Here is a 27,881-nt window from a genome sequence, read left to right as displayed (position 1 = left end):
AGGAATATCAGCATGGAGGACTGGGATGAACACAAGCCCCCACGTGAAAGGGGATGGACAATCATCATTACCCCACACAGCACGTGCTTCACCACAACTTGCCCCATACCTTCCCCATATTTAAGTGTCTTATTTCTTTTTGCACTACTACTTTCACCACCTGTGCTTAAGCACAAATTATTATAAGCTTATGGGGAGGGTTGGTGCTCAGTGTCAATCAGCTTTCACTAAGCTGCACCGGACCCATGCTCCTGCTGTGCCTGGGATTGACTGTCAGGAGGTCAAAACCATCCCCTGAGCCAACGGGGCCAGGGAGCCCCCCAAAATCACATCCCTGCCTCCCTCTCTTCTGCTAAAGGCAGGCAGCAACCTAAATTCCCACATGCATGGAAAACAAATGTGTCTTGGTTTTTGTTTTTTTTGGGGTTTTGGTGGTTTGGTTTTCGGGTTTTGGTTTTTTTTTTTTTCGGGATGGGGGGTGGTGGTGGGGTTAAGGTGTTTGTTATGCCACATTATGTTGTGCAAAGCTAGCGATCTCCACAGCTTAGGTGGGGAGTTGTCTAAAGAGAGTATCTCTCTCAGAAGATCACACACCTCGGGGATGGGGATCTTTAGAGTTCCTAACTCATTTACAAATGGAGAGAGCCAAATTCAACTCTTTCTTATAATAAATGTTTCACCTTTATTTTGATGCTTCATGTATTAAAAACACGGTCTGAACCTGCACCTTGTCTGCTCTTCCACTAGCAACCTAAATTTATCAGGCAAAACAGTTCTCTTTGCTAGATCTGTTGGGAAAATTACTACTTTTATCCTCCAGTCAGACAGCGCGTAGCTTGGTGAGCAGCATGCAAATAACTACGTGTTATACTACATACTAATGTAATCTATGCATTAATTTATTTGTAATGATTACACAATGGTTTAATGACAAGTTAAAATCTTCTCCATATCCAGAATATTCCTGTGACAGTAATTCACTTGCAGTAACCTACATATTACTGGCACAGAAGTGATGGTGCCCTCTTGCCACGCTTATTTCAATCCCGAGACAGACCAGGGAAGCACTGGCACGAGTAAATACTGACACAGGTGAAAAATGCTTCCATACAGGACAAAAGGAAAAACTCCACCAGTTTTGGAAAGCTGCCTTCTGGGAGCAGAAAAAGCTCGCCACACTTTACTTGTATCTGTATGCAAGATGTAGTGTAAGAAATGATAGCTTTTGTAAGTTATTCTTTCAGAGCACATACAAAGGAACGCTAAATTAGGTATTTAGATAAAACTGAAAGGAAACGAAGCTTACACATATTGCACACAGGCATTTCACCTACTTACCAAAGGATAGATAAGAATGTTTTGTGCAACTCATAATGGAAACCTTCATACTTAGCTTTGAGTGACACTAGGAAGAGTCATTTTAACTACTTTATTTCCAGTAACGATTAGGAAACATGAGCATTTCTGTTAAACTGTGGCAAGAAATAATGATCAGAATCAGAAGAATATGCAAGCACTATGAAGCATGTGTCACTGGCTAAAGGTTTACTATATCCCTCAGTTTGGTTGATGTGTTTGTTTTAAAGCAGCACACAGGGTATTTATTAAGTAGCTGTAATTGTTGAAGATCTTTCAGTTACTGGAATACAATACTAGTTAGTATTATTTACAAAATAGCTGTGAAAAGTACAGGTCCTTCATTTAGATTTCTATTTTAATCAGTGAAATTATGGGAATAATCCCATGATATTTCAAGAATGTTTCAATAATAACATTCAGCAAAAACATTTTTATATTTTTTTGTATTTCAAAAAGCACATAACCAGGTAAAATCACTTTCTCATGTATGAAACTCATCTCTTTAATTCATTTTCCTTTCTACTCCATATATTCAGAATATTTTTTCTCTACAGAGCTGGTTTCTGTTTTCGCATCTCCCAAGTACCACAAATCCAGAATACCTCTATGAAGTTGGTACTTAGGAGGCAGAACAAAGGGAGTAACTGCCCCTATTTTCAGGCGGAATAGCTGTCATGCAAACAGCCCTAATTCATACAGGTCATTAACACAACAGACAACCACCTCACCTTGAAGAATTCTGCTACTACCTTTAGATTAAGATTACCCAATGACATTTTAAGGAGGTCTGTTGGGTAACTCTGCCAACCCACCGCCTCTGGCAGAGGCCAGCTGTAACCCCCACAGCTCAGCCCTGGCAGGGAGCGCAGGGCTCATGAGCCTCCTCTGAAGAGCTGGGGCTTCAACAGGTCCAGGCAAATTTCAAGTGCAGCTCAGACCTGGAATATGAAGCCTGCTCATCAGTAAAAGAGATGAATGCAGAAGCGGTATTTTTAAATTACTTAGTTTGTTCTCATGGTGGGTTTGTTTGTTTGCTTGCTTTTTGGTGTGTGTGTCTGCGTGTGAGGGGTCAGAAAACTGTAGAAGGACTTAGTCTATCACAGTGTATGTTGTTTAGCATTTGAGAAGAACAGCTTTCATTTCACTATAATTTAACAACCAGTAAAGTTCCAAAATCTTGTGTGACCAGATCAAACTTATGTGGTAGCAGTCACTGAGCCGTTTAAGCACCTTAAAGCTTTCATCAGCAGCTCTTTGCTGCAGGTACAGACACGGCTAAAATGAAGACAATTTGTCTCCAAAAAGAAATGGAATTAAACCCAGCAGTCTATGTACAGTACAAGCTTCAGCATGATTTAAAAAGAAAAAAAGCCAACCACCCACCCTTTATTTTATCAGTATTTGAAAATTCTCCCTTCCTCCAAACAGCATTTTTCAGTATTTTATTTAGCTTATTAACATATGCTTGCAATTTCTACTCTTCGTAGAAGTCATTCTGGAAAACCAAAGGAAAATTTTTGTGAACCACAGATATAATAAAATAACCCCCTCCACGAAATGGTCTAAAAGCTTGGATTGCTTCTGTTCCACCTCCCCACATCTGGCACACGCATCAGATTACAGGCCAGAAGGCAAAGCGAAGAGACGGAAAGGGAGATAGTGGCTGGATCACAACTAGAAGGAAGCATGCCTTCTGTAATTCAGACGTCTTTCCCAAATGCCAGTACGTCAAAGCGTGATAAATAAAACCAAACATGGGAGAAGTCCACACGTGCACACACAGACACACAAACACCTGACAGGCAGTGAATTACATGAAATATGCTCGGATGACTTCAGAACTATCACTCTGTGCCAAAAGTGCAACTGGGCTTTTGATTTTGTTAACTGACAAAGTTCACATCATTAGAAATCATTCATTTCTAATTCACACTACTCTTCCACTTCTACTTTGTCAAGTATTTCGTAAGTACAAACAAAATGAAAGCCACTGATTTGTCTAAATGCCACAATACTGTCAAAAAACAGTTTATCAATTGGTCTTTTTGCTGTTTAAATTTTGCAAACTTAAAACTCAACCAGGAAGATGTATGCATCTACACTAGAATGTAAGGAGCTGGTTGGGAGCGTTGTTTCTCAGATCTCTTTCTGAAGCCACATTCTCCTCATCCCTTCAACCCCACATCAGCAGCAGAACAGCATAAAACTTTCACTGAGTCGGTCAAGCCTAGCAATAAATCCACCGCAGTCTGAATTATCAGAATTATTCAGACCGTTCAAATGATTTTTTTGTTCAAAATGGACTTGGCACGCTGGTCAGGAACTCGTCGAGTCACACACGAGCAACAAAAGTGGAATTCTTCTTGCTAACCTAATTGATGGTCCTGCAAAAACAAAACACGCAACTGCATATTCAAAACTTTCAAAGACGCACTGTATTACAGTTACGAAGTGCCTTCCCCTCTGCGCCTGGTGTAATATGATCGTAATTGCTGTGAAAGGGCGAGAGACCGACTATATGTTAAATCCTGCCATCTGTAGGTGCTTTACACAGTTCCATTTGCTGCTGCCGGGTCAAAAGTTTACCCTATTTCACTTGTTCATAACCAATCACACAAGCCTCTGCTATGTGTAATCTTTGACCCACTCTCAAAGCAATTTTTGTATTATACAGTCAGATAATTACACTGAAAAAACCCACACATTTTATTAAGAATACACTTCTTGTTGGCTAGCTTAATAATTATTATTATTTCCATATTGAATACGCATACTGTACCAACCTTGTTCTTCCCAGTTAACTCCCTTGAAGTACAACCATAGTGACATGAATTCTCCCCACAAAATGTTCCAGCATTTCTGGCTAGCTGCAATCCAGAACCACGTGCAAAACAGGGCTGGAAAGCATTCATGGTACCCGTTGTTTTAAAAGTAGGGGGAAGCAACTGCTAAGTTTGACCTAACAGGTAGAGAAGATGCTATGCAAACATTTAAATTAATGTTCACAGTGAAAACAAAAACTGTCTCTGAAAATTAAGATTGTAAAAAGAATATCCCTGCATATTTACTTTAAAAATTAAACATGCAAAAATATATCGCACAGAAACATTTTTGCTGCTGCTGCTGCTATTATTATCATCGTCATCTAAGGAATGAGCAGTCCCAAGAACAACAGAATTTTAATTAAGCATCATCTCCCACAAATTTACACCTCCTGATTGGTTGACTTTGGTGTCTAGAAAGGTGAAAACTTTGAATGAAGCTTTTCCCACAGTTGGGACACTGTTTAAAGTCTATCTTTTCCCATCACTAGGATTCACAGCAACTAAGATGATTATTTCACTCTGTAACCTTTCCCTCTGTCAGGGCACCTTTAGGTGATCCCACCTATATTCAGCTACTTATTTTCACAAAACTTGTGGGATGTGAATTTTGAGGCCTCCACCGTGCCAAAAAATGTGCTCAAAATCATGAACAGGTTCAAAAGCTACTGAGGGGAGATGAAGCGATGCGTGTGCATGTACACAAATGCACAGCGTGACCTCATGAACCTTGTTTCTATAGGAAATGAGGCTAAAAATAAAGGAGAATATTTGACCTCATAATTTCACAAAAAGCTAATTTAGATGGACCAGACTAAACAGCTGCATTTAGGCAAGCGTGTCCTGTCTCCAAGGTTATAAACACAAGTAAGCTCTCACACAAATACTTGCATTGCTCCATTTCACATTTGACTTTTAGATGCTAAACCCTTCGTAAATGTAACAGAGAACAAAAGCAAGCCCATGCCGCTCAGATCACTTAAGTAACATATACCAAAGAATGTGACAGCATTAAGCCATTTCTAAGCAGGTCATAAAATCTGTTCACATACAAAATTCAAATACTTATGAAATCAAATAATTTACTAAATGACAGAGTAAAAATTACTCCACATAAAGAAATCAAAATACAGATTTCTAAGGCCAAAACAGTCCATAGTCATAGCCTCACCTCTTGTACAACAAAGACCATAGGATTTTACTTAGCAGCTCTTAAAGCAAGCCTGATACTTTGGTATCCACCAGCAAAGTTTATTGCATTTATGTGATGTTACCAATAACCTACGCATTTCAGACCTGACCATGTCTGGACATACATTTACTGTCAAAAGCAGAACAAAAAAACCATGAACTTCTAAACTGGCATCTGTGCTTGGAGAGACCTCCATGGCTCTGTTCTGCAGATACAGTTAGAAGAAAGTTGTGCCATTCTCAATGAGCCCTCATTCATACCTAAAAGGCTAACAAACTTCCCAACAAGGTAGAACTTTGATCTATGTGCCCACCTAATACTTGAACAATTCTCTACATGCCCATAAAATGATTTTTTTCTCATTTTTGTGTCCCTTATTAATAACAGTGACAGAAGATTCATTTAGAATTCTGCAGAAACAAACAAAATTTAAAAGTGTCACAACTTTACTGAACTGTGTAATTTTTCTTGCTGTAGGAAAATGTAAGAACTCTAGATTCACAGAGTTCAGGTTGGAAAAGACCTTTAAGATCATCGAGTCCAACCACTAACCCAGCACTGCCAAGTCCACCACTAAACCATGTCCCCTAAGTGCCACATCTACCTGTCTTTTAAATACCTCCAGGGGTGGTGACACAACCGCTTCCCTGGGCAGCCTGTTCCAGTGCCTGACTATCTGAAATGGAAACCAGATCTGAAAGAACAAACAAAAGCTGGGAGAAGCCCTGAGACCACCTTTTAATTATTAAAGATAATAACCGGAACCTTAGAGAAATCTTCTAAATGAGAATATTGCTAGATAGGAGTCCCACCAGAATAAAAATACACAGGAATGGAGCCGAAGATGTTACGCACTCTTTAATGAGGCACATCTCTTTAGAATGCTGTCCATCAAGTCATATAATACTTCCATAAACTGATCAGTCTCAGTCAAAGCCTGATCTTTAGAAAACGAAAGCAACTACTGGTAATGCTGTATTTCTCCTAAACAAAAAAGTAAAATAGAAATCAACATTTTAAAGCAATGAAACAGATTTATCCAACTAGGAAACACGTTGGCAGATGTTATTTTATATATAAACATAAAATAATTAATTATAAAGTGATTAATACTAACAATCATATACAAGACATTCATGAGCTGTTAGATGCTATATAAAAAATATAAACAACATAGATGTTCGTTTATATATTATATACCTGAATATAAAAAATAAGTCAAACGTGTGCACATATACATACAGCATTCAGAGATCTGCTGACAGGACTGGTATCACCTATGACTCAGGCCAGGGAAAAGTGAATAGTCTTTCATCCAGGGAAAAGCAAAATGGATGACATTTAGAGGAAACTCACCCTGCTCAGCTTATCAGCAGCAAAATGGGCAAAGAACAATGGAAAAAGCCTGATATAAAAGAAGCAGCAAAGAAAATAAGGCAACAGAAATTAGTCTTAAGAACACGAACAGGAAGGCTGAAGGTACTCAAAGGTATCTACCTGTCTGAATGCCAATTTTTCACCTTGGCAGAAAACTTTGATAAAGAGCAGAGCTCAAACAACTGCACAAGACAACAAGACTGAAAGAATGAACCTGAGAACTCAGGAAACCTGACTCAAACCCCAAGGTGATCCAGTAGCATGGCAACGCTGTAAAGCTGTTTGTTATTTTGCCTGTTTGTGCATCTCTTCTCATTCTTCTACAATGGAAAAAGTGATTTTAGAAAGTTTGCAACCGAGCATGAATTTATACTAGTCTATATATTACTGGAGCAGTTTGGAGAGTTCAACACTGATCTTAGCATTTTGGTTCGCTGGCTCATGCAAGCCCCATTCCAGATAAGGAGAAATAATCTGTCCCCAGCAAACATACCTTTCATGCCAGAGCCAGAAACCTTACAGGAGTCTGATGAGGCTTAGGGGAATTTTTAAGTACCCGGATTTCACATAGGTCCATAGAGCAACTGACATGACACTGGATAATTGCTTTCATTCAGTTTTATTTAAGAAGAACAATTCTGTTACACATGCTAGAGGCCAGGCTAATTGCAATAACTCTTTACAACAGTGCATATTATTTCTCTATTTGACTGTATTTGACTTAAGCAACCCAGATTATTTGTATAAATACACATACACAAAAGTAACTTAAAAGCTTTTCTACCATCAGCTGAAAGAGAAACATAATAAGTCAAGGTCTTAAAGCTAGCGCCCTCCTTGTACATGATTTTTCTGTTAATTCACTTTCACCTGAACCATCTTCATTATTACAAGAGTTTAATGGTTTCCTATGTGAAAATTCTTTTAAAAGGGAATCTGAAAAAAAAAAATACAAAAGTTAAGAATTATATATCATATAAAAATCTAAATATTTATTTAGTATTTAACCTTACGATGATAAAAATACAAAACCAAGTGTGGAGATGACTGTTAGAGGCTTTTGTTTGGGATGACCCGCACAGATCAAAAAGGTATTCAGTGCTCTCATGTAATGGGTATGTGTATTATCTCAGGATTATAAAGACTTTAGAGACTATCACTGCATGCCAATGAAAAATACACATACAATTTTTTCTTAAAAAAATTTTGGTTTATATGTATACATAGACCTTTCCAGCTTCCCATGCTCTTTTCAGGTTCAATAGTTACAGTCTCAAATTCATTTTGAAATTCTCCTGAAAGGCAATAAAAAACTGTATCAAAATCCCCATAAAAATCAGTATTTGACTTCTCAAATGGCAATTAGAAGTTTGAATCTGAATTACTTCATATGCAAATAAGGTGCTTTTTATATGGCATGGTAGCTTGTAATTGACAAGGGCATATTTAATGAACTGTTTTAAAGGATGTGGTTTTCTATTAAAAGAGGTCACTTACTACAAGGGGTTTGCAATTATAGTTTGGTGGTTGGATGCAGAACCTCCCACCAACTAATTCTTACAGATTCCACTTCCTAGTCCTCCGGGTAGTCACCAACCTGACCAGCCTGCACATGCCACAAGTAGCTAACCTAGAAATACTGTCAAGACGTCATCACAGAAATAGGACAGGACCGCAAGAGAAGGGAGGCTCTTCTCCCTCGCCCCTTCCACTCCGCTTTCTTCCACTCCCCTGGAGGCAGCCTTCTAAACTGGATTGTGGCAAGCCTCCAATACAGTCCAGTTGCTGGCCAACATTTGCTGCTGCAAAGCTGTTCTCCATCTCCTTCGGTGAAAAGCAGAGCAGATGGAAATTTCCTGTAGGCTGGTCTTGGCCCACAGACCACTGTTTGGACCATACTCCTCTACGAATAAGAGCAATCTATTCATTGCATCAAACTGACTGGCCCTACTGTCCTCTTTTACAACACAACCCCATCCAATCCCTTAACTCAGTGATAAAACACAGTGCAATGTGAGCACATTTCATCGCCTGTGCTTGGGCTAGGAACTAAGCCACGAAGGAAAATACGGCCATGTCACGCTAAGCAAAGAAACACATGAGTAACTCTGGCAAGCACCTAAGATAAGGCTCTTCTGAAAGACTGAAGGTAATGTTATATTGATGTTATAATAAATTATTACTTACACACAGAGACACAGAGTAAGCAAAAGCAACACAGAGTAAGCAGCAGCAGCTGTGCAACCATCCCCTTCAGAATGGCAGCTGTATGTTCTCTTAAAACACTGGAAGGCACAAATAGGAAGGAATCCTTTACAGAATTAAAAATGTTATAAACCTTGCCATGTCCTGAAAGCCTTCCATATTTCATTTAGAATGGAAGGAACACCTCAATATACCTAGCAACCTTGACTTTTCACAGGATGCAAACAGGACTTCTCACCTGCATTGGTCTTCCCTTCTCTCCTCTGATAAATTACAGCTAAAAACACTAGGGAGCTGGAAGCAGAACTCTGTCCTGGTTTCTGTTCCCTTCACAATCACTGTCGGATGTACCTTAGTTTTTACACAGAGGCTCTTAAGACTGCTTTTGCTTTTAAAACTCCATTAAGAAAGATGAGTCAAGGTTCTGGTCATTGACATAGCTTTTCTGGTTGTTCCAGTGACAACAAAATGGGTTATCCAGCTTTTCCTGAAGAAGGGAAAAAACCTTGAGTAGCACAGGATGAAACAGTCCTTTTAAGGACTATTAACTTTCTTGCATAAAGTCAAAAGATGGTCACTATGAGTGTATGACATTTCATAAGGTCTTGAATAACTATTCTCCACTATTTATCTGATCGTTGAAGAGGAAAGCTAGGAAGGGGAAGGGAACTGTCTCATACTGTGTTTACGACACAGTGATGTTTGTTGAGCTCTGCCCAAAGGTTTCTCACAGGGCTTTGCAAAATGCAGTGCCTACCTCTCACATGAAGAAAAGCCTCTCTCCAAGAATCCGTCACAAGAAGAAAAGGTCTACTGTCAATTACAGTATGCAGCAAGTGCTGCAGCTTCAGTAACTGAGCAGACCTTCCCTGGAGACACTCTCCTGGGAGAACTCCCTTTCCCTGGAAAGCCTCCTTACAGCTCTTCCCAAACAAGCAGAGTAGAGCAGATATTTACTGCTTAAGTGCCTGATATCAGCAGAGACAGAGAAGTGATGACAGACCTTGTCTGGATGAAAAGTTTGGGCTCTCCTCAAAGGCCCCAAGCAGCCTAAAATACGTTTGCACCAACCCAAGAGTGTACATGTGCGGAAGAGGAACTCTTCCTTATCCTTGTGTACTCATGGGTTTCTGCCATCCTAAGTGCACAAGCATGGTCAGAGGCAGGAGGGGTGAATTAACTCAGAAAAAAAGCTGTCCAAAAAAGCTGAGCAATCAGTCCTCAAAAAATTAATGATAAAAGACTTCGAATAAAGCCAATTTGTAATGGAATGTAAGAAAGGAAGTCCCTAAAGAGAAAAACTGTCTACCAGCTCTGCAGCAGGTTTTGCTGCCCCATGCAGTTTACCGTGGCAAGAAGCCAACTTGGCAAGGATCGCTCTTCTCCAAGGAGCCTGGCACCATGCCAGCCACACTCACAGGTCTCATTTCTGCTGCCAAGCTCGAGGGGCAATCGAAGATACTGTTTTGTGAATCTGCAGATCTGGTTATGACCAAGAAAATTTGTGTTTTAAAATGTTCTTAAGCAAGTGAAGTTCCCTCTGTTTATACAGTGACTGAACAGGCGAAACAGAATACTTAACCCAGCTAGAGAAAACGAGCCACAGATTGTTAATTATATGGCTATTTGCACTTTGACTGGAAGAGGAAGTAAGCTGGTTATAACTACTTTGGGCTTTACTCCTGCAACTGCATTGAAACCACATTTATGACAGCTGAAACTATGCAATTTTATATAAATGTGGGCACTTCCTGTTTTTGAAACAAGTCCTCAGCTGCTCGCCCTTACCTCACGGTAACATTGCTGGAACCAGAACGCGTCACGTGCTCAGTTTTGAAGATTAGTCTTAAGTTCTTATTTTACCAACTATTTTTGAATGTGTAGATAAAATGCATGTATTGGGCTACTGCTGCCAAGCATCTCTATTTCTAGGACCTAACCTTAGGTGTTAGGAAACACATATGTTTTCCATGTGTGAGACTGAAACGCCCAGCTGTCACCCGAGGCGTGCTCAGTCCCTGCTGACGTGGTCACGGTCACTCTCGGACAGGGAGGCAGGCGCATCGCATTCCCCCAAGCAGGCAGGCTGCGCTCTGAATCACACACGCCGGCAGATCTGCCTTTTTCCATTCAATATGCAGTATTTCAAGTAATTTGTAATAGCAGCTTTGTTATTTTGCACAGTATGGTATTAATTCTTCATTGCGGCAAATACATGTTCAGTTTTATAGACACTGAGTATGGGGAGTAACACAGCCCTCCTGGCATAAATCGAAGAAAATCTTTACTTGACTAGAAGATAATTTTGAAAATACCATTTAACAAACCTAATAAGCAGCAGTACGTTTCCTGCACCTTTTCTCTTACTTTGCTTATTTATGTTAATTGGATCGCACAAACCAAACTTCTGCAATGAGCACAGTTACATAAATCAGCACTCTGCTTTTCTGTTGACAGTCATTCTCCTAAGAAATTACCGCAGGAAGACTGATCATATTGTTCAACTGAAAAGCAAATGCCTATCCAGTAATCCCCGATAATAGAATGTGATAATTCTTACTTACAAAAAACCCCCACCCACATTTAATTTACGATGTATTCCTCCAGATCCAGCTCGTGACACGATGCCCGAGAGTCATGTATGCCCTATAAATGCGAGGTACTTACAGTCAAGATCACCAAAATCCTTAACACAGAAGAAGTGTCAGCATTTCTGCCTTTGTTTTGCTCCCCAAGACCACAACCTCTTACTTCTGACAATTAGATCCCACCCTTTCACCATGAGAACGTGCCAGCTTTGCAGTGCTAACAGAGAGTGAACAATTAGAGACCTCTTAGTCTCAAACTGGAAGAAGATTAAATACAGATTCTGTTTAAAAGCCCTTATACAAAAACCTCCAACCGAAAGAAACACTAAAGCTAAAATTTCAAATTCAATTACACCTGATCTATTGATTTCCCTTCACGTAACTCTCAAAGTAAGCACGGTATATGGTCCAACATGCAGTTCCTAAGAACACTTCCCTCGGCTGCCACCTTCTCGCCTCAAGTCAAGGCACAACTTCGAAGTGGCAGAGCAGAGGCTGGTCCTGCCATCCCTCTTCCACATCATCTTCAGCACAGACATTTGTCCAGTGCTGCAGTTTGCAAGTTCAAAGAGTTAAAGAGCCAGCCAAGTAACCCAACCAAAAATGTGGTTAGATGACCACTGGTTTGGCTCCCTCGACCAACCCACCCCAGCGTTGCAGCGGCAGCAGCGCTGGCACCGAGGGATACTGGGTAATGTCTCAGCAGGGAGGGTGCGAGCCACGCTTCTGGAACCCGTTGGACCAAGGTTACGGGCAACGATGCTGCATTTGTCACCTCTCCACAGAAACTGGCCCCATGTTCAGCTCCTACCCTCCAAACAAGGCAGGACACAGAAAAATCCAGTTCATGGGGTGCAGTCTGAAGCTGCCCAATTACCTTCAGAGCTTCACTGAATTACAGGCTCAAAGTCTCAACTCCTCTTATGACTTCTTTTTTTTTTTTTAACTGAAGCCTAATGCTTCTACATAGAAGCACTCAAGTCCAGATCTTTGCAGACTTACTCCGAAAAGTAACATGAGCGTTTCTAATAAAGAAAAGAAAGAAAGACTTAATGAAGGCAACCCGGATTAGCTAAACGATACATCATAGTGGAACAATTCTGCTGTTAAAGATCATGCAGATGTTACGGTGGAGGCAAAGAAAGCCTTTCTTTAGCTACAGCACAGCTGCTGCATATGACTTCAAAAAGACTTGGCACAGGACTTCAGCCACAAAGCTTCCCCCTCACTTCATTTCATGCACGTCATCTGAAACTTCAGCGAGCTGCACCAAGGACAAAACTGACACAGGGGAGTTTGCAACATCTTAGCAGCAGCAGGGCAGCCCCTTGGGCTGCCAATACTCACATGCACCTTCACAAAACGCAGCTGCACGTCTCCATTCCTCCTCAGCCCAGCAAACCCTCAAAAGCAATGATATCCTCACACTGCCATCCTTCTTATTTATACTTGCATTATCTTCTACTTTAAAGAAGACAACTTTTATGAATTATCACATAAGTAATACATATTACAGCTTCAAAATTAGCCATAATAAAAAGTAAAGGAAATTATCTGTTAAAGTAACATTAGAAAGTATTGTCAATGCTCGTTCACATCCTTCATACACGGAGCTACTCTGAACAGACACTGACCACAAAGCTGAAAATGCCATAGCTTACAATCACATTGAATGTACATGCTTAATGCCAGTCTTGTATTTTCCACATAATATATGCACTACAAAGAAAATACATATATTAACTGTCTCAATTCAAAGTTCAGTTTTTCTCTTTAAATGTGTCAAAGTATTACAACTACTTACATGTAGTACAAAAGAACAACCTGGATTGATTTTATCTATTTAACAGAAAGCACGCAGAACTTAATTTGATCTGCATACTAACATTACACTTACTTGTGATTTAGTTTCAGTGATGATATTGATAGATGTATGTACCTGAGAAAGCTAAACTGCTTTAAGTATAAGATTAAATTAGAGCATTCCTGATGCATGAGAACAGAATCTCAGAATGTTTTAATTTCTCCCTTTAACTGTCTTCTTTTATTAATTCATATGGCATCAGCTTATTGACTCTTACGAAATTCTTAGCTTTGACCATGTGAAGACACAAACCGATTTGTCACCTACAATATTCTTCCCACAACTGTGAAGCTACAGACAAAGAATTAGTCCAAATAAGAAAATAGCAGTAGGAGCAAATAAAATTCTGTCAATGTTCAAACTTCGTAAGTAAAACTGAGTAGAAAAGAACTGCAGATACAAGGAAATATAAGCAGAAATACACCAAAAAAGGCTTTTTTTAAAAAATTACTCAATTACTTCATTACTAAGAACTTGATAAAAAGCTGGAAGCCCATGATTTTAAAGTATATTAATAATGCTGATTAAAACCAGTGAGGAACACTCATCAAAGCAAAGGTAAAGCTTGAAATACTAGAAATATTAACCACATTATTACTGTATTCACTTCAAAATGACCTACTTTTATAACATTAAAAAAATTAAAGAATATGGGCACTAACCCCCCAACTCCGCTGGCTTTATAAAACACCATCTACTTTTCAGAATTAGTAACAGACTCATGAAACTGAACCAATTTGTTCAACAGATGTTTCTGTTAACCCAAAGGAATTTTACTTTTCTATTGTAGAAATAGAGCGCTCTGAATAAAATGCCACTATTATTAGCAGCTTTCAAACTATATTAGCTCAAAATTAGCTTCCATTTCCATTCTTTCTTTCTTTCACATAACAGAAAACATTTTCCGTACTGGATTAGATGTGCCACCAAAATAAAGTAGGCACATTGATAAAACAAGTCGCCCTCCTCCTCCCCTCCACCCCCTGTTTTATGGGATACGCAGGAACGGCAGAGTTTTTATTTTTCTTGGCGTTTCTCTCTCCACATTAGCCGATAATCTTCCCCGTGTAGCTCTGCCAGCATGCTGCCCCGCAGGCCCACAACACCCCTGCTGTTCCAGTCCCGTGCTTTTCTCCAGCGGGCTCTGCGAATTGTGCGATCCTTTCGTAATGTGTACTATTGCATCAGTCTAATTGCAACATAATTTTCAACGCTCTAGGTAAAGCAAATAATTTCATTTTTAACTTCTGCTCATAAAATACAGATTGTTTCCCTCAACACCCCCCCCCTCTTCTTTGTTTATGTTTAAAGATTTAAAGAATGATTTGCACTGCACAGCAGCAGTCAAACAAAAATACCTCAGGTTTTCTTAGAAAGCTGCACTTAAAAACATTGCTCGGCGCCTAAAGCATTACTGCAGCCTTTCACAGAGCCATATGTAGCAGATCCCCCATGAGCAGGCTGGAAGGGAAACATGCATTCTTACTCTGTGTATTTAATTTAATATTTAGCCATTATCAAAGCTTCACAGCTTTTACTGTCTCTCTCTCCTGCAATAGAGAGCAACAGCTTATCTGGCAAACACACTCACTATGTTTCTAGGCATCAAAGACACGCTCTTGGTTCAATTCATAAAATCTGATCCAAAGTTAGATATTTTGCATTCGGGTTAGCTAAGTTAAAACAATATTTAGCTTAACCATGCCTTGGCCAAAAAAATCTCTGTTATCTACTGATCACAACAGCATTGTAGCTAGCTATGGACATCCCACTGAGAAAATACAATCCTGAGCCTGAAGAAAGGCAGATGAAATTCTGACCTTGAGCCATTCTGATAGTGGGCATTACAAACACTGTCTACTTTGTATTTGACACAATAACCAGGCACAAGAGGCATATGCCTGCAACGAGTGATGAATTTACGCGTCATTTTTGTTTTAAGCACATATATTATCTGAGTTGACACATCAAAAAATGCTGTGCTTCTTGCACCTGAAATCTTATTACGTGATACACTAAAACCAATCTCCAGAGGCAAGCACTCACAGGAAGAAATGTCAGAAGTAAGTTTCAGTGAAACCTAAACTTTGCTTTTGTTTGCTTCTGTGGCATAGTATACACCGCAGTTATGTCACACCATTTCCACAGCACCTCTGCTTCATGCAGCGTACAGAAATGCCACTAATCAAAACAGCAATCTGCTTTACTCTTGGCATATGGTCTGATACCTTATTTACTGCATGCTACTCAAATCTTTTTTGGTAGATGGAACAAGTAATTTCTTTGTGAATTCAATGGTGCAGCTGAGTGCTTCAACATAATGGTTAGCCCTACTGGTACTCCGTTGCTCCCAACTTAGAATAACTGTGTTATTTCTAACTTCTTAACTAAAGCAGTGACAGCTTTAAGGTCAAAATTATTTTCCAATTCTGAAGACACCTTTGTCTCCAGTTTGGCATAACTCAGACCTAATTTCTTCACAGCACTTAGCATTACATTGTGCTTTATATAGCACTTTCAAACCTCAACCCCCACTGCCTCACTGCGGTTATCAGTACTCAGCACTTTTCCAAATCAGATCCAAAGGTATCAAGTCACCCGCAAGAAAGTAAGACGCATACAGTTAGCAAAGACTTGAGAAAAGCCAGGACTGAGCAACTTACCTAGCATCACCTAGGAAGTCTGCAGCACAGCCAGGAAGAGAGTCCCGTCCGCTGGGGCAGCATGCAGCTGCGCAGAGCACCAGAACGGCTTCTGCCTCCGGCGATCCCCTGCCTCGCCCACCACACACGTCCCGACTTCAGCTGAAAGTGAGGCAGGGGCACTACAGAGAACAGCCTTCTCCACTGCATCAACCAGATTCATTCCCGGGGCAAGTCCATCCTGTGCACAGAACGAAGCAGGGGTCCTGTGGAAAAAAACAGCACGTCAGCACATGGTTTAATTGTAAGGCTTCCTCATGAGGAGCCAAACAAAAAAGCTTTGCAAAAACAAGCTCAGTTTTGACATTCCTTGACACGGACACTGCCACACTGCAAAAAAGTTTGCACTTGCTGCTTCTAGAAAAAAGAAATTGAGACATTAGATCTTGTACAGTAACCCCAACAAAAAACAGCAGTAGGGTTGAAATCTTTAGATATACTACTGCACAGCTCCAGCGGCAAAGGATTAAATTGGTTGCAAGCACAAAACAATTCTCTGCATGGGGACTAGCCATAGGTGATGGTTAAAACCATATTCTCAAGGAGCTTCTTAGTGAAATCAGGCAGTGTTTATTTACATTTAAAGATCACTAGAGAAAAGGATCTTCCAGAACAAACTCCTCTGCCTGTTTTCCTCAAGCCATGTCCTCTGTCCCCTGTTGATTCAAGCCATGGTCCTTCGTTCTTACCTTCAGCGCCCTTGCCAAGTCTCTCCTCACCCACACTCCCCAGGGCTTTTCATCTCTCCTGGCTCACTCACTTCCAGGCTTGGCTGGCAGTGCCACACTCTCCCCCCGACTCCCCCTCCTTCCTCCCCCAATGACCCTCACATTAACTCTCACTGCCGCCCCAGGTCTGCCTCCCCTGCCCAGAGCCTATGGTATCGTGGGGCCAGGACAGGGTCCCACAGCTCTGCTGCTGACTCTCAGGTGCTGGGGCACAGGACATCGGTTTTATCCTCCAGCTCAGACTCCCCCTCCCCTTTCAGGCCATACAGCTCTTACATGCTCAAGATGGCAAGCAAGAACTGCGATTCCTTTAGAAGTTTTGCTAAAACAGAGATTGGCGCAGTGCAGACAAAGGCAAAGCCGTGACTCAGAAGCCGCTCTTCTTCCCCAGTGCCTATCACCAGTGCTTCCCACACTGCCACCTAACTCCTTGTCTCTGCTTCAAAGGGAGGGACATGGAACATTTCCAAAAAAAAGGTGGTTTTGTGGTGTTTTGGGTTTTTTTAATCTACAATGAGAAATAACTTTTTCCACACATTCTTACAGATAGCTGAATAATTTTGGCAGCAAAAAAAAACCAAGCTAGAGGCAACTGCCCAGCCCCAAAAGCTAATGTTTTGCAAAGCTATAAAAAACTCCAGCCAGCATCCCACACTGCGAAGCATCAGGCAAAGCCTTCCTTACTGCAATCCCTGGCACTTCCCTTGCAGCCCTTAATAGCCTTAGTCATCCAGCTCACTGAAACGAGAACTGTGCAAGTATGAACACCTGAGACCAGTGGTCAAACCGAGGAGTAGTGGCTGTGGGTGGACAGTGCTGGAGTGCGCACCGTGCAAACCGCCTTTGTCTCCACCACCATTTCTGTTGTATGCCTACAAGCAATGTTCAAACAGCATCATCAGATGACAGCACACGGTCCAGCTAGCATTTCTTCGAATGCCACCCTTTTCATCCTAGAGGTACCAGCGCTTGCCTGAAAAGCTACAGCTGCTCACGAAATATTTCTAGGCCACAAAAACCTTAAGTAAAATGGGTTAGCTTCATTCCTAGTGAAGGTCATGCACAGCTAACAGAGATAATTTAAGCAAATCCATTTTACTTCACATTTGTACAAAATTAGGAGCAGTTGTGCATCAGTTTCAAAATAGGAAGGGTAACTTCGTACAATACTATTGCTTGTGATCATCTGCCCCTGCCTGGAGGGGAAACAACCTTCTTGTATGAAACTCTGGGAAACTCTTTCTTTGCTTTTCTCAGCTTAGCAGTTATTTTATCTCAGCATAAGAAACAAATGCAGCACACTGTCAGGTAATATATAGAAAGAGGAAAACATCTCAAAACAGACTACACGTTTTTTTATAGCAAAATCCAATTTACAAATTTTTTTACTGAGCTCGTAATAGCAAACAAGACAATGATTTCTCAATGGCTTTTGTAAATACTTCTGTACAAACATGGTCCAGAAGGGCAGACCGAGAAAAGAAGGAAAAAAAGCATCACATGCTCACAGATGCATGCAAATTATGGTATGGATTAAATACACTATGACATTTATTTTTCAATACAAAATAATTGAATTGTAAGGAATAGCTAACTATTCCTGTGAGATCGCATTTAGTCTAGAGACATCTGATGCGCCTAATTTTCAAAAAGTGCTGATTAGCTATGGTAAAAAAAGTACTTGACCCACACGCACACTCCTAGAACCTCTACGTTTATTGTTATGAAAATGAGAAGCTTTAACATCAGTGTGTAAAACATAATGAAGCATTAAAAGCACATTTCCATTTTCAAAAATCACTAATAAATTATTTTATTGTATCTTGAATTCAATTTAAGTAATGAAACTAGCTATCATGCATCTGTAAGAGGTAGCTTATTTATTTTTTTTAAGGCCAGAATAATTATCTGATCACTAGTTACAGTTAAAAATGTAATTAGGTTGAATGAAGTACTGAAGTTTCAACGTGCAATCATGGAAACTACATGAAACTTCTTCCTTAAAAAAGAGAGCAGAATTTCATGCACTGTTTCATTTGGCAGAGTATAACATACTTGCTGTCAGCAAAGGACTTTTTTCAATGAAGAAAAGGAAAAGAAAGTATTTCCATTCATACAGCACTGCCCAACTGATTAGAAGTATCAGGCACTAGGTAGCTGTCTCTCAACTGTAAGCAACTGTAGTAGATTTAGTTCCTACAGACCATTATATAGCATTCCTAAAAACTCATCTGATTTCCAGAAGACCTCCAAAAATGCTCGCTGTTTAACAAACTAATTATTTTGTCATCAAAATCAGTATTTATGGGCTAAAACGCTACACCGTCAAGTAGGAAAGCTTTCATGTAAAACAAATCATAAAACACTGATAATATAAATGCTTGAAAAGGCTCTAGGACTGCATGTATTTATGTAAGATCTGTGAATATATAAACACTTAGTGATACACTTCAAGAAAAAGGTGAGGCTCAGTGCAGTGAACTAATCATAAAAAGACTAACCTTCCTTAGGACAAGTGTATTCTTACAGACTTAAGCCAGCTGGCTGAAGTGTATCAAACATCTTACCCAACAGCAAAGATTGCTCCAAGACCATTAATTCATTTTAAGATTGCCTTTTTCTTTTTTTTTTCTTTCTTTTTTTTTTTTTTAAGTATTTTCAAGCATTTTTTAAGTACAAGCTATTCCTTGAAAACCTTCAGCAGCTTGCTGTTACTAATACAACTATCACAAAAGCCAAACTACCAGGCAAATAACATATTTGCTATGATTTACTTCCTGGCACCATTTGACAAAGGATTCTTTCTCTACATGATAAAATTAATTCTATTACTAAATTTGTTTAGGGAAGCCGTTCTTTACATCATCATAAGGAACATAATTTCCTACAATACTAGAACTTTCAAAAATTCCCAAATCATGCTTCCCTTTCTAATTTCAAGAAATATCTCAAAGAATTGTAATATCCTATTTAACTAATGCTACAATAGCATCAACACAATAACCACTTCATGCATTGATCAACATGTATAGTGTTGTCTACTCTTTTATTTCAATCTGTTCAAATGACATGACACAATGAGTTCAGTATAAAACATTATGGTTCTTATGCAAATAAACAGACTCCCACATTAAGGTTACTGCTCCACAATACATTGCACACAGCTGCTCACAGCTTGTCCTCACACTGAAAAGTAGAATAAAATGGAATAGCAACCTTATAAGTTGCTATTGTAAGCATTCCATTGATTTTACTGACTTAGGACATATTATTAAGAAAAAAATAAAATAAAATAAATCTGTGTTACGAATACTGGTAACAGCATCTACAACTTCCAACTACTGTAGCACAGCATCCTTAATTTTGTGGCTTATTATCATATGAAAAGAAGTCTGTGTCCTGGAAGCCAAGTCTGACACAAGAAGCACCCACAACACCAACCGTCTACTGCTAACCCCATCCCCACCGCAAGTTCTGGGGAATTTAGCTTCAGTTCCGTATTTTTAAGGTCAAATGCCTCTCCCATGCTTTATCAAGCACCTGGAGAAACACCAGATGCAAAGTGAGTCAAAGTATCACACCTTTATGGACATCAGCCCATGACCCCCATGGGCTTTCTTAGGATCCAGAGCAATTTCCAGCACCACAAGTACCGTTCTGGCTGACTGAAGGTTTTAGTTGGTCATTTCATAAATGCTTATTTTAGACCAGTATTTAATCTCACCTCACTTCATGTACTCTTCAAGAGAACTTGTTTTTCTTAAGTCTATGAATGACAGTGCCAAAAATAGCTACACAGCAAATAGTAAAGGGTATATAGTAGTATGTTATCCATATGGTATCAACTAATATAAATCTATGTATAGTCTGTTACATTTTCAAACTAATGTCTCAGGTGTATGAAAATTGGAAGTTACATACTTATGTGTGATTTCACTTTTTTCTGTTTATTAAATCAGAGAGTTACAAAACCAAACCTGAGTAATTAAGGACATCTTGCATAGAAAGCTAAGAGAAAGTCCTCAGAGTAACTGCAAATACACCTGTACTGCATTTGACTCTGGCCACTGAACTGGCTCTTAGGACAGACATATCTCAGAGTGAAGATGACTCCTGGCACACATTTGGGAGCACCGTACCAAAGCCAATCTTTTAAATTTGTTCCCCTTATCACGGCTTAGAACAGGAATATATTGTGACCATTTATTTTTGTGAGCAAAACCACCTTTTTGCTACAGGGTTTTATGACTATTTTTAAACTGTGCTTTAGTTTTCAACCCAGGTAACTTCCAGAAATTCAAAAATACATTATAAAAATCATACATTTGCCAAAGGCACAAGAAAGTTTTCCACAGAGCAGAGAATAAAAAACAGGAGAACTGAGAAATTTCATTTCTCCTAAACATACAAAAATGCATGTCATGCCCTGTTTTCTTCATAAACCAATGGTCATTAGAGTCTATTACACTGTTTGTGCCTAATTTGTGAGATTCTTTGAATAAAATGTCCTTTTTAGCACCACTTTGCCATTCTAGTAGTGTACTTGGCTCTAGAAATTGTAGGTTGTGAGCCTGAAACCCATGATGAGAAGGAGCAGAGAATATTTTCCAACCAATACTCTGTAAGCAAATGTGGTTTTGATGCCTCAAAGCTTGACAGCTCTGATCTAATATGCTGATTTCTCCTCTAGCCCCTGGGCTACATTCGTAGAACTCAATAATCTCCTTTTTGAGATCTCTTACTTGAACTCACAAATCCTTCCTCTCATGGAAATACCCCAAACATCGTCACTTTATTCTGGCCAGAAATGTTCAAAGTGGGTTGCTACACCAGGGTGCTGAGCCAACCTAACAGCTAAGAACCTAACAGTTCTGTTAAGAACTTCTTGTGCTCCTGTCCCTTTCCTTGTATTCATGCTATCCTTTAGTAAACCTGTTCAACTCACTAATTTAGCATAAAACTATTCAATTTTTTGTTGTTGTTGTTTGGTAGATTAGCAAACTGAATCAGTTCATCAAGGGCTGAGAAAACTTTTACAGCCAGCCAGACAGTAGGGGACAACATGGCAACCTGGCCAAGACGGGGGAGAAGTCAGAAGACAGGGAAAAGAAAAAGGACTTTCATTTCCAAAAGTGACCATTTTTTCCCCCCTACCAGATTAGCTTGATTTATCCCGCCACATCAAACCTTCTCACTCACCTGTTGATGCTTCTCCACTTGGCACAGATAGATTAACACTTGCTAGCCCAAAGACTAGCCATTAGGCACATCTGCCGTCAGGTGAATACATTTGCCTGAGCCAGACAACCCCTGTGAGGCACGTACCTCTACCGCCCAACAACCATCGCCATCTCCTGTCTCTCTCCTACAGAGGGTGAAGAATCTCCGAATACCCCAAACAGCAGTTTCCAAACTGGTCAACAGCCATAGCACTGGTCTATAGCTAGTCTGACAGAACTGTGCTGTTGCCTAATTTTCACAGGTTTATAGCAGTAGCCAATGGGAAAATTTAGTAACAGGGGGGAACACCCTCAAAAACTTAGGGAAGCACCTAGTGCTAAAGCTTGCCAGCCTGAGTCCTTGCGGAAGAACTGATGAAAACCCCCGGTACAGTCGATGGACAGAGCAAGCCCCATTCTTAATCTATGGTCTCAGTGGTACCTCTTTCATCTTCAGCCAGTGCAGCCGGACACCATGAACACCGCACAGTTAATATACTCCAAACTGGACAGTGCAGCAGTTATGGAAGTTTTTGTAAGTCTTTCAGCAAAGAGGAAAAACACAACAACAGTAACTTCAGTATTTTGGTTTAAATTGAGCTGCCTGGTTTCTGTTATTTCTGAATTTCTTGCCAAGCATCCCTTTTTTTTGTTTTTCCTTTAAACCAATTCACCAGCAACTCACTATGGAATCCGGATGAAGAAACAGCTTCTTTATCACATAATCTCCCCAAATGTGAAATGGTTTTAATACTTACCTCCAGTGGCGGTTACAGCACAGAAACAAAGAATTATTATACATATATCCCATGAATTTCTGAGCAAAAAAGAATGGACAGCATTGAAATACATGTTTAAAATGAGATAACTCAATTTACTACAAAATCAGATAGTACATACTACACATATATATACACATACACACATGTATATACAAAACATACATAATTTGTATGATTTCTAACACTGAGTAAAATAAACTGCTCCAAGAAGGCTACTCAGTTCTTCTAAAACTCAAAACAGCTCCAATTTTATGACTAAATTTGATGACTCATTTTCTTCTTTGGCTCCAGGATATTTCTGAAGACACCCCCAAAAATTAGGAAACTGCTTTTGGTCCTGCTGAATACAAATGGAGTAAGCTGCATCTCTCACAAGAGAGAAAATATTTTCATTGTTTCAAGTGTTCCTGTAGCGCAAGTGGAAGCAAATGGAAAAGCTGTCGTATCTACAGTTCAGAGCAACTGCAGTCCACAGCTTTCACAGAAAGTAATGCTCTCATGCAAGGTAGTCGCAAAGAAATTCTGACTATAAATAAAAGAGGTAAAGAGCTTCACACTTTGCTACAGCTATCAGTCATGCTCATTGCACCTCTCTGGAGTGCCCTGAACACCCCCATGTCACATTTCCATCCTGCTGCATTTCAGAGACTATTGACCCACCTCATCCGCTCCCTGAGTCATATGAGCACTACTCCTCCCTTCAGCAACTCTTTGGGAAGCTAAGGGCCTTTCATGTGATTGCTACCTGACTGGTTTCTGACCAGGCAGGCCAGTTTTACTGCTGTCTTAATGACTGCAAATGAGAGGACTGCATTTTCCAGTTTTCTCAGTAACCAATCCACTAGGGGATGCATGGAAATGCCAGTGCACATGCCTGGCCATGGCCCTGCAGCTCCCAGCTCTTGCACTGCATCTGCTCTGCACCCTTGGCGTGGCTGGTACCACTGCACACGTGCAGGGCATCTGAGCATGTAAACCAATCTTCTTTAGTTGCCTTTTGGTCTTCTTTAATAACTGGCCAGCTGGCATGCCTAACTCTGTTTTTCTCCTCTCACATGTCAGCAGGATGGTCAGCCTCCCATTCCTATCAATAGCCCGCAAAAGGTTTCGTAAGTCATCTTTTGGTAACACCAGGGCTTCCCACCTCACAGTTCTTCTACCTCCTCTTCTACCCTACTTCCCATACACCCCGAATTCTCATTCCCATTTATCTTCCTTTGGTTCAGGAGGTAGGTCTTTCAGAGTGCCAACTTTTTGAGCTGCGCTAGGAGGATGGGCAGAGAGGGCGCTGGGGATATTATGCTGGAAGGTGTTAACAGCCACCATCAAATGGTTCTTTGATCTCCACACAATTACAGAGCTGGGCCTGCTAACCAGATGCAAGGGGCTCCCTCTTTCCCCGGTTTCTTCCTTCTGCATCCCAGACGGACAGAAATGTCATCAACTTGAGTGCAAGGCCCTATAAACCAATTACAGGTTTATTTTGAGTTAAAAAGAAGAAAAGGACTGTTTTGCTTTCATAGGAGATGTCAGAAGGAGTTTGCAAACCAACAGTTTAACACTGAAAGAGGCTCTTGTAACAACTCCTGTCTGCTTAAGAGCTGTCTGAAAACATGCAATTTGATTGCTGAAGTTTGACAACACTTAAAATTCTAAAAAGTTCTTACGACAATCATATATAAAAAGGGAAATTTTTTTAAGCTTCAAATACCAGACAAAAAGCATATGAGATTGTTTTAGTGCTTTCTACTAATTAATGCTGCTTCTATTATACAGGGCAAGAAAATGACAATTTTTTTTCCTAAACTGGCAGTGAACAGCCAATTCAGTAAGCTGCGTTTTTGTTTTCTGTGACAGAGCAGTGGAAAAATCTCTTTCATTTATTAGGTCTACAGAGACCAAAACTGGCTGGGTGTCAAACCTGCTTTGTAAAAGCCCAGATCCACTCAGCCATGTGTAGATTCCATAATTCTTTACAACCTGTTATCAGTATCAACTTCACAAAAGATGAAACTTCAGTGTCTCCCAATGAGTGCTACTGCAACCCTTTATCAAAGGCAGCAAAAACCTGAACTGACAGTTCAACACAGAAAGAAAAAAGCCCCACCAACTAATGGCAATGCCAAATTAAATACTTATTAAAATCTAAGATCTCATTTATTACTTTTTTTTCCCTAGATGAGCTTTGCATAAAGATATAAAACGAGATCTCCTACAATGGTGGAGAAGCAAGCTGGATAACTATTTAAATTTTAATAACTCTGCTCCAGGCCCGACTGTGTGCACCTATTCTACTTAAAATGCCCGTTTTCATCACCTCACTTGTGACTGCAAGGTAGCTAAAACTTGTCATGAGGGCAGACAGGGAAAGACCTTACACTGAAAGGGTGCTAATAGCAACCTGAGATAGAAAAATGAATGTTTTAGAAGGATGGGGCTTTCAGGAAGGAAGAAAACTACCAGGGTGGAGTGACTGACTTGCTTTTAACTACAATAAGGATAGGTTTCTAGATGGCTTTGATGAACTGATTAAAAAGTGCTGCCTTGTTAAAAAGGTGCTTCTCACATCGAATCAAGTGCACGCTGTGTTATATCCAGGGAAAAATACTAAAATTCAGTTTTTAGTAAACACATCCAACATCACATTCTTACATTTTCTATAGGAAATATGAGTTTCTGCTATAGCCTAAGTTTATGAATAACAGCACTCACAACACTTTTTAATCTCAGGCTTTAAAACTGAAAGAACTAATCAGTCATTTTATTCAACTGAATTATTCTTGCTATGCTGACTGCTCTGTATCTGTCTATACTAACAGCATTTGCTTGAATTGTCCCTTTTTTTAGCAATGGATTCTATTGCATTCTTTAAAATTAACCTGCAAACTCACAAACATTTCCTATTTTACTATTTCCTAATTTTACTATTAAAACAAGTAAATCCTGTGAAACATTTGGTACACTTCACATAAGCTAAAAGTCTAGTGTCCACATTCAGTACTAAGTTTGCAATGCTGCAAACTTGCATCTGACGCAAACATGAATGTTAGCAGTCTTAACAACCCCCTTCTGTGCAGGTTACATATATTTATCAACACAGATAAACATGCATGTGATTTTCTTCAAAGTTCAATAAAATCTGCTGGGTCTTTAGGTCTCCTGGAAGTATGTGTGATTTTTATCGCCACCACATAAACGGTCCCCTTTAATACTCCTCCTCACTATGCAGTCTGCAGATTACAGGAGTGCAGAGGCTCTGAACACAGTTTTATTTGCACAAGCGTGTAGGGAACATTACACAGCACCATTTCTCATATGGAGAAGGCGTGAACCCATACTCTTCACATGCAGATTTGCCACAATTCAAACTTCAGCCATAACTCGCCCATAGCTTGAGGATAACAAGTAAAAGCTTTAGAAGTAAACAAGCCCAACATTCATGGATACGACATAGAAACAGTTTAGCACCGTTTTAGGAGTACAAGGTACAAACATGGCTCACCTACTTTATAGAAATCTGCTGCAAAACATTACAACTCTTGTAATCTTTTTGTCCCTCGCTTGAAGCAAAACAGCTTTGTGTTGCCTCTAAAAATAGGGAGGGAGCAGTGGGGGATGGGAAGAGGAGAGAATAAGAGGGTTAAGTGGGAGTAAGAACTGATAGACCATACTGGCATTAATTTATAAAAAGACCAGTGAATCGTACTCTTAGTCTATGGCTTTCCTAACAAAGTCAGGCACATTCTCAATTATCAAATGAAAAAGGTCATCCTGTACTTTTTATTTTGTACATGCACATGCAAAGGAAAAAAGGAAAAGTTTTGTTTCATCTGTTACCAAAACCATCATTCTGCAGTCAACACTTTTAATGAAATACAGGCCAAAGGATTAGTCAGAACAGATTCATGGAAAAACAAAGGAAATCTGTATGCAAATACAAGCCTACCACACAACTACACCCAAGAACAAATCCTGCTTGAGTACCTCTGAACACTGTCCTACATGGCTCCCTGCGACGGCTACCACTCACCCCAGCTCCACAGCAATTAGCAGCAACTTTAGCAGCCACTGCCCTGAAGAAAACAAACTATACTAGTATCATTAAAGCATTAACTTCAGCATTCTAAACACAAAATGTGTCAGAAATAGAGTCCATATGTGTTGAAACTCTTAAGAAGATTCTGTTCATTTTTTGGGGCAAGGAGCAGACAGGGACCTGGTGGAAGGCTACAGGAGAAGCTATAGGGAAGGCTGCTGCAGAGCTATTGCCCAGCTGGGAAAACAAGTTATTTGAAGGTTACGGTGTTACAAACAAGCAAAGGAAGTCAACTGATCATGCTTGTCACAGGAAAACTGCTGCGGCGATGAGCCAGAGGCTGGCTGATGGACAGGCACAACACTGGAGCACCACCAACGTGGCATAAGAGGGCTGGCCCTGGAGAGGTGGAAGCAGCAACACAACGCTTTCCATGCCTTAACGTTGGGCCAATCTCAGCTAGGGCTTTGCACAGGTAAATATGACTCTAAGAGTTTTTCTCAGAGGGTTATTTTTAAATACCTGACCATATGAGCTTCCCTGGAATAGGAAAAAAAGGGGAGGCAAAACTAAACAGTCATTACATATATGTTTAAATATAACGTTTAAAAAACCCACAAGATATTTAAACTGACCAGAAATGTTCACTTTCATTTTAATTTTAAAGTTGGCAATGGACTTGGACCAAAAAAAGGTTATATTCTGACTGAGATGCAGCAGCACGGAGTTTCTAAAACCATTCCTTCAAACAAGTTGGGGGGGGGGGGCGGGAAGGGGGAAGGCAAATCTTGCTCAAAATCTCTCACTTACAGAAGTAGCAACTTGAGTTTCAGTCCTTATTCGGAGATGTGCTAAAGTCACTGGGAAAGCTCAAGTAGGGAAGGAAACAGTACTAAGTGTGCAACGGGAGTATGTGGCTGTACAGAGTTCAGTTAACAGCAGCAGTGTCAACAAGTAAGGTTAGGAGGTTTGACCCCGAGTTTTCTCAATACCACTTTCCATGCAAG

At 40.0% G+C, this 27,881-nt stretch overlaps 1 protein-coding gene across 8 annotated transcripts in view; it reads right to left on the bottom strand.

Moving 5' to 3' along the window:
* NCOA2 (nuclear receptor coactivator 2) overlaps nucleotides 1–27,881 on the bottom strand; it is a 189,974-nt gene that overhangs the window by 105,097 nt on the left and 56,996 nt on the right. For all 8 annotated transcript variants that reach the window (XM_056333448.1, XM_056333445.1, XM_056333444.1 and 5 more), the window contains one exon: nucleotides 16,071–16,315. The gene's annotated coding sequence lies outside the window, so the exon portion shown is untranslated. The remainder of the gene's footprint in view (nucleotides 1–16,070; nucleotides 16,316–27,881) is intronic.

The sequence above is a fragment of the Falco biarmicus genome, chromosome 3 (genome assembly GCF_023638135.1).
Source record: "Falco biarmicus isolate bFalBia1 chromosome 3, bFalBia1.pri, whole genome shotgun sequence".
In the NCBI taxonomy this organism is placed as follows: domain Eukaryota; kingdom Metazoa; phylum Chordata; class Aves; order Falconiformes; family Falconidae; genus Falco; species Falco biarmicus.
This window is presented reverse-complemented; position numbering and strand designations above follow the sequence as displayed.